This window comes from Mobula birostris, chromosome 5 (genome assembly GCF_030028105.1).
Source record: "Mobula birostris isolate sMobBir1 chromosome 5, sMobBir1.hap1, whole genome shotgun sequence".
Classification (NCBI taxonomy): Eukaryota; Metazoa; Chordata; class Chondrichthyes; order Myliobatiformes; family Myliobatidae; genus Mobula; species Mobula birostris.
Window position 1 is genome coordinate 93,963,790 of NC_092374.1, and position 13,077 is coordinate 93,976,866.

The following is a 13,077-nucleotide window of genomic DNA, read 5'->3' on the forward strand; positions in this document are numbered from 1 at the left end:
CTGCCTTCTTCTCTGCTTATGAACTTCTGATGGAAGTTGTACGTGTGAAGATCTGAAGAGAGATGCTAGATAGTGAATTGATCTGTGGATGCTCGCACATTCGTCCTGAGAGAAATCTGAAGAACTGTGACTCCTTACACTGCTTAAACTATTTTTCAATGTTATGAACTGATTGATTTGTACGGATATAGGGTAAAGAGTCTTGATACGCGATTTAGTTGAATGTATTGACTTATATATTTTTTCCTGTACTCTGTATTCTTATATATTATGCTTTATGACATTATGCTTTACTTTGTATGATAAGCTATGTCGTATGTTAGAATTCATCTGCTGCTCTACATATTTATTTGTCAAGGTTATAGTGCATAATTCTGATCTTAATATGGTGATGACAATTCAGTTTTGCATATGTTCATACCTCTGTCCTGCTCCTCCTATGTTGCACACTGTTCAGCTACTGAATAAAAGTACCACTAACATGCCATTCACTGTTTTTTCAGAAAAGCCCCATGCCTTAAAGAATCATGATTTGATTTAGCTGTGTTCTTGCTGTGGATGTTGGGTCACGTATGTCAACAGGGTTGACTGATAAAGGCTTGAAGTATTCCTGGCTAAGTTTCAACAATTGTGGCAAAGGTGTTTGATTATTGGTGATAATGTTAAAAGTCAGGCGAAAGGGTACTTCAAATGAAACATATTTTGTTGTTCATCCAGATAGTGTTTATAATGTGCATTTAATATATGGAGCATATTATTCACTTTTAATATTTGTGAATGTGCTTGAAAATATCCTTGGTTAAAGTGTCACATTCTAGTTAAAAGAGTCTGTTAAAAAGCTTATTTTCCTTCTACAATAGTTTTTAAAAAGTGGTACAGAATAATTGGCTATTATGTTTTATACTTGAAATAACCTTGAGGCTTAATCACTTACAGTTAGTAAAAAAAAGTAAATTGTCAACAGCCTGGTGTGTTTTCTTTTGTCTTGCTCCTGTTAGGGTATGTGGCTCTGAATATTGTCAAATTTTCAGATTTCCTTTCATTCAAGAATATCTCCATTGCAGTTAATAATGTGCAGGGTGGGATACAGAATTCTTTCAATGACGAATGAAGAGAGTTTATTGTTTCAGAGTACTGTTTTCTGTATTCTCAAAAATATTGGACAATGTGTTGTTGTAATCTGTCAAGTACTAACATTGAGTTTAAAAAATATGTATCCCTATGCAAATAAAGCTGGCATGGTCTTGAGAGGAAATGCTGAAGGAATGTGAACAATCCTTTGTTTTGAATTCAAACAGATGAAAGATTATCTTTCTGTGGTTGTGTCTTCACAGCCTAAATGCGCTCTAGCCTCTGTAGAGAGAATGGCAATATTCTCAGATACATTGCTCCATTATAATCATGCAGAGTACTTGTGAATATATGCCAATGTTGCTGTAATGCCATATTGATAGAAAATGAGTTGTTAAAACTTCAGTATTATGTTCCCTATGGTGGGAGAGTCTAAGATCAGAGGACACAGCCTCAGAATAGAGGGGCGTCCTTTTAGTACGGAGATGAGGAGGAATTTCTTTAGCCAGTGAGCAGTGAATCTGTGGAATTCTTTGCCACGGGTGGCTGTGGAGGCCAAGTCTTCATGCATGTTTAAGGCAGAGGTTGATATATTCTTGATTGGTCAGGGCATGAAAGGATATGGGGAGAAGGCAGGAGACTGGGGCTGTGAGGAAAATTGGATCAGCCATGATGAAATGGCAGAGCAGACTCGATGGGCCATATGGCCTAATTCTGCTCCTATATTTTATGGTCTTATATAAATTAATAAAAATATTGGGAACAAAATTCAATAAGGCTCTATTTAGGCACATGGATGAGAGGGAAAATGGAGATCTATGTGGGAGGGAAGGGTTAGATTGATCTTGGTGTAGGTTAAAAGGTCTGAACAACATCATGGACTGAAGGGCCTGTACTGTGCTGTAATGCTCGAAGTTCTATTTTCTAAATTAATTTTTTAGCATTTCAGACAGTTACTGATATCATGCTCTGCAATGCTCTTTCTGTGCCAATGGTGAGTATTCACATACTGAAGAACATTGCATTTGAGTAGAGAGGTTGTTAACATGTTCTTAAATCACAAGACACAGGAGAAGATTTAGGCCATTCAGCCAATCAAGTCTGCTGTGTCTTTCCAACATAGCTGATATACTTTTCCCTCTCAACCCATGTATTGTAGGTAAGGCAGATGAACTTAGAGCATTGATCAGCAGGTGGGTTATGATGTTGTAGTCACCAATGAGATTTGGTTGCAGGAGGGACAGGGTTCCAGGTTTCCGCAGTTTTAGATGTGATAGTGTGGGGAGTTTTAAAGAGGGAGGGTAGTACTTCTAGTCAAAGAAAGTGTTATGACAGTGCTCAGGATACAATGGAGGGCTCAACTACTGAGGCAATAAAGGTGGAACTGAGGAATAAAAAAGTGATGACCATAATAATCAGACTATTTTATAGAGCTCCTAATAGTCAGTGGGATTTGGAGGAAGACATTTTTAGAATAAGCATACTGTTGCAAGAAATATAAGGTTGTGATAGCAGGTGATTTTAATTTTCCACGTAATGACAGTGTTCCATAATTTAAAGGGATTGGAAAATGTGTTCAGGAAGGTTTTCTTAATCACTACGTAGAGGTCCCAACTAGAGAAAGTATGATACTGGGTTTCCTCTGAAAGAATGAAACATGGCAAGTGACAAAGTTTATGTGTAGGAGAACGCTTCGGATCTGTTGATCATCATTGCAGTAGTTTCAAGATAATTACAGAGAAAGCTGGAAATGGTCCTTGGATCAAGATTCAAATTTGGAGTAAGGCCAGTTTTGATGGAATCAGAAGGGATGGGGGACTTCTGCCTGCGGCTCGATGGAGTAATGCTTAAATTTTGCGGCTGCCTTTAATTCCTTCTTTTCCCCCAGTTTAAACCTTGAATTTTTAACTTTTATTTTTCGGATCTTAGAAGGAAATAGTTGTCACTATGTCATATCCTTTAAGAAGTGGAAAGCACCCTTCTGAATCCAGCAATGGAAAGGGAAAAACTTTGAAAGAAAAATCGGAAGATATGCCTGGCTGGGCTGAGCGTTTGGAACGTGCGTTGATGGTTCTCGACAGCAAAATAGATAATAACACTTCTGAGTTGAAGTTGTTCTGACAGAGTTTTCAGACTATTGAGGAAAATATTATTTCCTTGAATACTGAGATTAAAGAATCGAAACGTCAGATGGTGGATATTTCAACTCGCTTGGAACAGGCTCAACGTAAAATTGTCGACTTTGACGTGAAGTTTCGTCGGAATAATATCCGAGTCATCGCTCTGAAGGAAGGCACTGAGAGTGGAAATTTATTGGACTATTTTGCCAACTTGTTCCAATCTTTGTTTCTGGATATTCTACCTCAGCCTCCCGATATTGAAAGAGCTCACAGAATCTCCATTTTGAATTCTCAGATTTCAGGTAAATCTCGACCAATTTTGGTCAATCTTCTTCGCTTTAAAGTTAAAGACCAAATTATAAAATGTGCAAAAAACAGAGAGTTTCTAAATTTAACGGCTCCAAGATCCGTTTTTACGAAGACTATCCACAGGAAATTATGGAACAGCGAATCAAATTTGTCCCAGTGATGAAAATCGCGCATACAAAGACACTTTTTCCATTGGTCCGCTACCCCGCTAAGTTAAAAATTATTTCCTAAAGATTCTACACCTCGTGTGTTTTCGGATCCCCAAGCGGCATTGGACTTTGTTAGTTCTATTGTGGAGTCGGCTGACGCATGAAGGATATTTGGGTTGCTGAATAACTTTCATAGACAATAGACAATAGGTGCAGGAGTAGGCCATTCAGCCCTTTGAGCCAGCACCGCCATTCACTGTGATCATGGTTGATCATCCACAGTCAGTACCCTTTTCCTGCCTTCTCCCCATATCCCTTCACTCCGCTATCTTTAAGAGCTCTAACTCTTTTTTGAAAGAATCCAGAGAATTAGCCTCCACTGCCTTCTGAGGCAGAGCATTCCACAGAACTACAACCCTCTGTGTGAAAAAGAGTTTCCTCAACTCCGTTCTAAACTGTCTACCCCTTATTCTTAAACTGTGGCCTCTTGTTCTCGACTCCCCCAACATCGCGAACATGTTTCCTGCCTCTAGCGTGTCCAATCCCTTAATAATCTTACATGTTTCAATCAGATCCCCTCTCATCCTTCTAAATTCCAGTGTATACAACCCCAGTCACTCCAATCTTTCAATATATGACAGTCCCGCCATCTGGGGAATCAACCTCGTGAACCTACGCTGCACTCCCTCAATAGCTAGAATAGCTTTCCTCAAATTTGGAGACCAAAACTGCCATTCTGAAAAGGAACCATTAATCCCTACTCTTTGTTTCCTGTCTGCCAACCAATTTTCCATCCATGTCAGTACCCTACCCCCAATACCATTGGCTCTAATTTTGCACACTAACCTCCTATGTGGTATCTTATCAAAGGCTTTCTGAAAGTTCAGGTACACTACATCCACTGGCTTTCCCATGTCCATATTCATAGTCACATTCTCAGAAAATTCCAGAAGATCAGTCAAGCATGATTTCCCCTTCGTAAATCCATGCTGACTCGGACCTATCCTGCCACTGCTATCCAAATATGCCGCTATTACATCTTTTATAATTGATTCCAGCATCTTCCCCACCACTGATGTCAGACTAACTGGTCTATAATTGCCTGTTTTCTCTCTCCCTCCTTTCTTAAAAAGTGGGATAACATTAGCTACCCTCCAATCTGCAGGAACTGATCCTGAATCTATAGAACATTGGAAAATGATTACCAATGCGTCCATGATTTCTAGAGCCACCTCCTTAAGTACCCTGGGATGCAGACCATCAGGTCTTGGGAATTTAGCAACTTTCAGTCCCATCAGTTTACCCAACACCAATTTGTGCCCGATGCGAATTTCCTTCAGTTCCTCTGTTACCTTAGGTCCTCTGGCCACTATTACATCTGGGAGATTGTTTGTGTGAAGACAGATCCAAAGTACCTGTTCAGCTCGTCTGCCATTTCCTTGTTCCCCATAATAATTTCACCTGTTTCTGTCTTCAAGGGCCCAACTTTGGTCTTAACTAATTTTTTCCTCTTCACATACCTAAAGAATCTTTTACTCTCCTCCTTTATATTCTTGGCTAGCTTACCTTCATACCTCATCTTTTGCCCCCGTATTGCCTTTTTAGTTATCTTCTGTTGCTCCTTAAAAGTCTCCCAATCCTTTGGCTTCCCACTCATCCTTGCTATGTTATACTTCCTCTCTTTTATTCTTATACTGTCCTTGACTTCCCTTGTCATCCACGGTCGCCCCTTACTTCCCTTAGAACCTTTTTCCTCTTTGGAATGATCTGATCCTGCACCTTCTGTATTATTCCCAGAAATACCTGCCATTGTTGTTCCACTCACTGTCATCCCTGCTAGGGTATCTTTCCAGTCAACTTTTGCCAGCTCCTCCCTCATGTGTCCATAGTACCCTTTGTTCAACTGTAATACTGACACTTCCGATCTACCCTTAAAGAAAACAAGATTTGAAGATTTTGGATATGCTGAAGATTTCCTTTGATCGATAAACTATTTAAAGAAGAGGTGAACTTCTTGATTTGACTAATGAATGACTTTTTTGAGTTCTGTTTGGTATAAGGAGTAAAGTAACACAGTGGACAGATTACTAACTGGTTTGATTATTTGCTTTTTTTACTTGTATTAATTAAGTGATAGATTTTACAGTTCATATAGACTCATTCTTATACAGTGAAGAGTCCTTTGAACAGATAATTAGCTCTAGTTTCTTCTATTAAAGATGGGTTGTAAGCTAAAGGTATAATGGTGTCTTTTCCCTTGTTACAGATTGCACTGTTTAGGTTTAATAGCGTTGTTTTGACGCTTCTGGAGACTGTTTTTGCATTCTCTAGTTTATTTTTAGTGATAGAAACATAGAAAATAGGTGCAGGAATAGGCCATTCAGCCCTTCGAGCCTGCACCGCCATTCAGTATGATCATGGCTGATCATCCAACTCAGAACCCTGTACTTGCCTTTCCTCCATACCCCCTGATCCCTTTAGCCCCAAGGGCCATATCTAACTCGCTCTTAAATATAGCCAATGAACTGGCCTCAACTGTTTCCTGTGGCAGAGAATTCCACAGATTCACCACTCTCTGTGTGACGAAGTTTTTCCTAATCTCAGTCCTAAAAGGCTTCCCCTTTATCCTCAAACTGTGACCCCTCGTTCTGGACTTCCCCAACATCAGGAGCAATCTTCCTGCATCTAGCCTGTCCAATCCCTTTAGGATTTTATACGTTTCAATAAGATCTCCCCTCAATCTTCTAAATTCCAATGAGCATAATCCAAGTTGATCCAGTCTTTCATCATATGAAGGTCCTGCCATCCCAGGAAAGAAAAGAGGGAGGGGGGAAAACCCAGAGGATTGGCAAGGGGTATAGTGAGAGGGACAGAGGGAGAAAAAGGAGAGAGAGTGAAAGAATGTGTGTATATAAATAAATAACGGATGGGGTACGGGGGGGGCGAGGTGGGGCATTAGCGGAAGTGTGAGAAGTCAATGTTTATGCCATGTTCATAGGGATCATTTCGTTATCATAAATCTTTTGTTAATTTACAGTATACGTTATATCCCTAAATGCAAATATAGCAATAAGAAACCATTTATATTTTTTTACATTAGACTTCAAATTATACAATAACACTCTGAAAACTTCCCATAACCGGAAAGCTGTAAAGACTGTATAAATTTGTCAACGTTTCAGGTTATTTCTATAAGTGTTTTTGTTTTGTGACTCCTTTTAGGTATAGTTCCTTCAGTGGAGCAGTATATGGAGTGGATTTTCTTTTTTGTTTGTATATTTAAAGTTAATAGTTATAGGAAATGGGGAACTTCTTTACTCAGAGAGAGGTAGCTGTGTGGAACGAGCTTCCAGCAGAAGTGGTTGAGGCAGGTTCGATGTTGTTTAAAGTTAAGTTGGATAGATATATGGACAGGAAAGGAATGGAGGGTTATGGGCTCAGTGCAGGTCGGTGGGACTAGGTGAGAGTAAGAGTTCGGCATGGACATGACCTGTTTCCGTGCTGTACTTGTTATATGGTTTATATTAGGGGTCGCCAACCGGTCGATCTTTCAGACTTTCCCAGTAGATCCTGAAGAAAAACAAAAATAAATACACAAATACTGTTGTAATGTGAGCATTATAGAAGTAAGTAATACTTACTAATTAGGATAACGGTAGTATAGCAATATTTTCGCTAAAAAGTTGTTTGTAAAGAGAGATTGTTTCCGGGTTGCGGGGGTTTAGTTCCGTTCTATCTGCCCAGTGCGCATGTGTATAGCTCCCCCGCCATGCACCTCATTTTCAGCGTAGCCTGTGCTGCATCAAAATGACCAATCAGATTAGGGATAAGCGTACTGACTGGCGCAAACATCAATATACGGCAGTGGTCCCTAACCTCCGGGCCGCGAAGCAGGCAGTGGTGCAGCGGTAGTCAGGATGCACACAGCACATCTTTAAGAAAAAAAGCCGAAGTAAACAAGCTGATTCATTAGGTGCTGCCCAGCACGTAAATGTCGGCTGAGATCAGAGGCGACGCAATCGGCAATCGCTCGTGATATCCTGATAGCGTAGTGGAGGCTCCACGAAAGAAGGCGAAAACATACAAATTCCATCCAGAATGGGAAGAGGAATTTCTATTTACCTTGGTGAAAGACAAGTGTGTATGTATGTTGTGCCACCAAACACAAGCACTGACTAAAAGAGGGAATCTGGAGCGGTACCGCAACACCAACCACCAGGAACTTAAAGACACTTACACCTCAAAGAGCGCAGTTCGTGCCTGGAAAGTTGAGCTTAAATCGGGGTTGTAGGCCCAGCAATCGTTTTTCACAAAACATGCTGCTCAAAATAAGGCTGCTATTGAAGCATCATTTCGTGTAAGTCACCTTTTGGCTGAACACAAGAAGCCTTTTACAGATGGCGATTTATTCAAGGAAGCAATGGTCATTACCGCAGAGACTGTTTGTAATGACCTTGAAAACAAAAACGGTATCACAACCGCAATACGTAATATACTGCTTGGCCCTGCAACAGTGACAAGGAGGGTAGAGTCTCCGTCAGAGGACGTGAATATTTTTCACTATAGTTCGATGAATCCCTGGATGTAATGCAAACAGCTCAGCTTGTTGTATTTGTCAGAATGGCTTTCCAGGATTTTACAACAAAGGAGGACTTCCTCACTCTTTTGCAATTAAAGGAAAGAACAAGAGGTGAGGATATCTACAATGAGTTTAAAAAATTATCCGTGAAAATGACATCCCCATTTATAAACTGGTGGCAATTATTTCTGATGGGGCCGAGCATTTTCACAGATGAAAATGATTAAATCTAAGTACGGGAGCTGACTTGCTGACAGACACCTCACGAGGGTTGCCAACTTTCTCACTCCCAAATAACGGACAAAAGTAGCAGTCAAATCCCGGGACAATTGTGTTTACCCCGAAAAGACTACAATGAAGCCTTGCGCGGGCACCTGTGTGCGCATGCGCGTATGTGCCGATTTCTTTTCTTTATCCCACCAGTCAGTTTTGGCTTAACTTTCATTATTTCTACTTTATATAGGCTGTGTATTTATCATATCATTCCTGCTTTTTATATATATTAGTGTTATTTTAGGTTTTATGTGTTATTTGGTATGATTTCGTAGGTTTTTTTTGGGTCTGGGAACGCTCAATTTTTTTTCCATATAAATTAATGGTAATTGCTTCTTCGGCGTAAAGCATTTCGGCACAAAAGGTTTCATGGGAACGTTCTACCTTAGCGGGGGGAATACAGGACAGTTGGCAACCCTACACCCTCACAGACTGTCTCAGACTGGCTGTCTGTAGTTATGAGCCAAATTTCAGGGAACTAGCAGAAAGTATTCAGCCCCAGTCATCACACTGGGTGCAACAGTCTTGTTACATACACCTGTTAGAGTGCATTCTCCAGTTACCTTATAAGGTAACCGTAGCCTTCAGCCAGGAGCAGATGTCATCAGGTGGTTCCCAACCTTCACCGAGTGTTTCGACCCTTAACCATGACACTCTGCAGTTGGTGGGCCGGCAGTGGTGGCCAGATCGCAGCCCGTCTGCTCCTGGCTTCCAGCTCCCCTCCTCTCGCCTACTCCAAATCCAACAAGAAGCCCATTCTGCCTCTTCCCCCCTCCTACGAGCTGCTTGTTTTTAGCTCCTTTCGTCCAGGCCCAGATCTGACAACAACCACCATGCTGATTTGGCTGGGAAACCTCTGCAGCCGATCTCCACAGGGAACAACCATGCCTGCCATCCCTTGTCTTGACATTCCTACAGTAAGGGCTGGTACTTCAAGGCCTTTCTGTCGTGGGCCTCTTCCCATCCCTCCTCCCACGGCACAGTCAACTCAACCAGAATTATTTTCTTGTCTTCCATTGACCACAGTACAATGTCCAGGCGTAGGGATGTGTGCACCACATCCGGGAACTGCAACCTCCTTCCCACATCGACCCTCATCTCCCAGGACCTGGCCGTTAGCAGCAGATTGGGCTTTGGTTGTTTGGTTATGAAAGGCCTAGCTCCCTCTTTGATGAAAGTGATGGCCTTCCTCAAATCTGTGCCAGCCGTCCTCTTCTTGCATCTCTCCCGCTCTAGTGTGTCAGCAAGAGCCAGAAGCACCTTATCATGGCGCCAGCTATACCGTCCTTGAGTTAGAGCTGTTTTACACCCGGACAGTATATGAGCCGATATCCCCTTTTGAGCACAGAGCTTACAGTTTGGGTCCTCTCTCATCCCCCATGTGTACAGATGTAATGGTGAAGGAAGGGTGTCATCCACGGATCGCAAGAGGAAGGAAACACGGAAGGGCTCCAGTCTCCATAACTCTGCCCATGAGATCTTGCGCTTAGGCAAATCCCATTTTGTCCAGGCACCCTGGGACCCTTGTTCCACTGCCTTCGAAATCCGCTTCTCTTCCTCACGGATTCGTACTTCTGCCTGTATCATGTCTCGCCCGTTCCTTATGCTTGCATTTCCCCACTTCTGGAAGTGAACTGAGCCGAGGACTTGCTGCCCGACGCAGGGTTTGCCGATGATATCTTGCAGCTTCAGAGAACACACTGCCTCCTCCACAGCTGCATTGGCTGCCCACTTGTGCCCAGATCTGGTTGTAACGCCTGTTTGCTTTACCAAGACGTCATTGGAATCTCTCAAGCTTAATAAAGCTCTGCATTTTGCCACCTTGAATTCTTCCACAACAGATGACAGGGGAAGCTGCAGTTGCCCAGAACGAATGTAGGGGCCCACTGAAGAGAAGCTTGGGGGAAATCCCAACCATCTCCGCAGGTGCTTGTTGGTTTTCCTCTCGATGTCCTTCTACGACAGTCATGGGGAACTCATAAAGTGTGAAGAGCCAGAGAAGCCTGGGCAGAATGCCGTACTGGTACAGCCAGGTCTTGAATTTACCCGGAAGTTCGGATTTGTCGATCTTCTTCAGCCATTCCTCTGTCTGCTTCACAGCATTGGTGACATTGGCCCCATCTGTCAGTGACACATTAAACCACTTCCCCAAGCATTTTATCAGGTTATCTTCGATGGAAGGGATGACCTCACCCTGAACCTGGAGGCTAAACTTGCTAGAAACTTTGCCCTTTCTGATCACCATGCACCTGGACTTCTTAGCCTTGAAGGACATCCTCGCCCAAGTGGCTACATTACCCAGGGTTTCCTATACCCATCTTGCTTGGACATGTGACACAGTTGTTATAGTGTTGTCGTCCATGAATCCTCGTAGAGCCGGCTGAGCAATGCCTGACTACAGCGTCGGCCCGCGGGTTACATGTTCTGCTGCTGATAATAGGAAGTTCATTCCCATAATAAATAGGATGGGGGAGATGATGCACTCTGGTGGAATCCCCTTCTGGAGGTCCTGCCAGCTAGTTGTGAAATGGGCAATTGTAAATCTGAGTTTGAATCCTCCTAGGTAGCTGGTGATCATGTCTCGAGTAGCCAATAGGATGTAGAAGTGGTCGCGTCCTTCTCGGATGAGGTCATGTGGAATAGACCCGTAGGCGTTCGCGAGGTCTAACCAGACAACTGTTAGGTTGATGGATCAAATGGCTAATCATTGAGGTACGCTCCAGACACCCCGAAAAGCCTGGAATACTGCCTTTCTGGATGGATGTGTTGATATGGCGGTTCTGCGTCATGTAAGAAGTCAGCCTTCATGCGAGCACAGAAAAGAAAATCTTACATTCCACATCCAGGAGAGAAATTGTCCTAAACTGGGCCATTGTGGAAGAAACCTCTTTCTTTGGAATTAAGCATCCCTCTGCCAATTTCCAACTTGTTGGGATAGTACCTCTGGTCCAGATCTTTCTCATGACCTTCCACAGCCTCCGAAGAAGCTTTGGGCATTTCTTATACACCTTATAAGGTATGCCGCTTGGGCCTGGGGCAGCTGATGCTTTAGGTTTCCGGATGATGTCCTGGATTTCCTGCTGTGTAGGCTCCTTCACATTCAGCTCAATTGATGGATTTTCCGGTCTACGCACAGCCCGATTGGTCCCTAGTCCCTGACCCCTCCGTGGGTGGCTGTGTGCCTCCCGCAGGAACTCCTCTACCTTTGGCTTCGAGCTGGATAGTATACCAGATCTTTGTTGGCCGAGAAGAGTCCTGGTGAAGCTGAATGGATCTCTCTCAAACTGCGCTCGCCTTTTCTCTTTCTTCCTTCTTTGCTGTCGCGGATGTTCCGCCCTCCGGAGTTTGCACAGTTTTTCCCACAGCTTACTGGTTAAGTCCTTGATACCTTCTTTTTCGGCCGGTGCGCTGGTTTTAAACCTCTTGTTGAGTGCCTTTAACTCGCCTCTCAAGTGACAAATCTCCGTTTCCCTCCTATTTGGCTGCCCCGCGGTAACTCCAGCTGGCTTTTCCGCTCCATTTCCTTAGCTAGATTGTACGCTATGGCCGTGAGTGAGTCGATCTTTCTGTGTACTGGACCTGCTCAGACAACTTCCAGGATGCCGTCTAGATCATCATTGAACTGCATCCAGGCGACGTTGTCTGACTATCCAGGCCATTTGAACCTGTCTTTCCTTGACGAATGGATTGGGGTAGACGAAGAGGAACTCACTAGGTCTGTTGTTCGGTGCTGAGCCGACTCAAGTGCGGAGAGATCTTCAGCTCTGTGGAGTGCTTCCTGGCTGGAATTCTCCTTCATCTCACCGGAGACTAAGTCTGTGCGCTGCACTTGGGTTACCATTGATCCACATCTAGACTTGCTCTGGTGTAGTTTGAGCCCTCTGATGTTTTTGCAGACTTTCCCGCAATGACATCTTACCGCGAATTCCTCTCCGGTCAGTGTTGTTTGCTTTAGCTTCCTCGTAGTCGAGTTTCCTGTCCTGGCTGTTGCCAGTATGACCATCCTGTTGAGTCTCTCATCCTCCCCGCCACTCCGGAGACTCTGGGGCTATTGCTGTTCATGTTCAGTTGTAGCTTGAGTGGTGCCCTCTTGTGAGTACTGCCCAGAAGGTTGCTAGCCTTGTGAGCCCATGTCAGTCTTTCCTGGAGGTCAGCTGTCTCTCCAGCATCACTGACCTTCCTCGGTTGCCATCCAGTCTTTCCTGGAAGCTACTGGTGCAAGCCAGAAATTACTTGTTACATACACCTGTTAGGGTACATTCTCTAGTTACCTTATAAGGTAAATGTAGCCTTCAGCCAGGAGCAGATGTCATCAGGTGGTTCCCAACCTTCACCGAGTGTTTCGACCCTTAACCACGACACTCTCCAGTTGGTGGGCCGGCAGTGGTGGCCAAATCACTGCCTTCTGCTCCTGGCTTGCAGCTCCCCTCCTCTCACCTACTGCAAATCCAGCAAGAAGCTCGTTCTGCCTCTTCCTCCATCCTACGAGCTGCTGATTTTTTGCTCCTTTCGTCCAGGCCCAGATCTGAAAACAACCGCCATGCTGATTTCGTTGGGAAACCTCTGCAGCCGATCT